This window comes from Octopus bimaculoides, chromosome 17, assembly GCF_001194135.2.
Source record: "Octopus bimaculoides isolate UCB-OBI-ISO-001 chromosome 17, ASM119413v2, whole genome shotgun sequence".
Taxonomy (NCBI): domain Eukaryota; kingdom Metazoa; phylum Mollusca; class Cephalopoda; order Octopoda; family Octopodidae; genus Octopus; species Octopus bimaculoides.
Genome location: NC_068997.1, coordinates 18,974,971 through 18,975,646, shown reverse-complemented (window position 1 = coordinate 18,975,646; position 676 = coordinate 18,974,971).

Sequence of the window (676 nt, the reverse complement as noted above, 5' to 3'; positions counted from 1 at the left end):
ATATATGCATATATATATATGCTCTATCTCTGTGTGTGTATATATATATATATATAAAAGCATGTATCTTATGTCTTTTTTGTCCACAAGGGGCTAAACATAGAGGGGACAAACAAGGACAGAGAAAGGGATTAAGTCGATTACATCGACCCCAGTGCGTAACTGGTACTTAATTTATCGACCGCGAAAGGATGAAAGACAAAGTCGACCTCGGCGGATTTTGAACTCAGAACGTAGCGGCAGACGAAATACCGCTAAGCATTTCGCCCGGCGTGCTAACGTTTCTGCCAGCACGCCGCCTATATAAAAGCATGTATCTGTGTGTATGCATGCGTGTGGGTGTGTATACGCATGTGTGCTTCTCTGTCTATCTGCACGTACATATATATATGCTATGCGTGTTTTATGTATGTATGTATGTATGTATGTATGTATGTATCTATCTATCTATCTATCTATCTATCTATCTAGCAATGTATTTTTCTCTGTCTGTCTGTCGGTTTATCCAGCCTCTCTTTCTTTTCTTTTTCTCTCACATTTATTCTGTTATATAAACATTCTGGCTAAGACATCATGCTGCTTGGCATCTGAATAGATACAACACACACACACGCATACACACACATAGACATAGGCACACACACACACACACACACACACACACACACACACACAC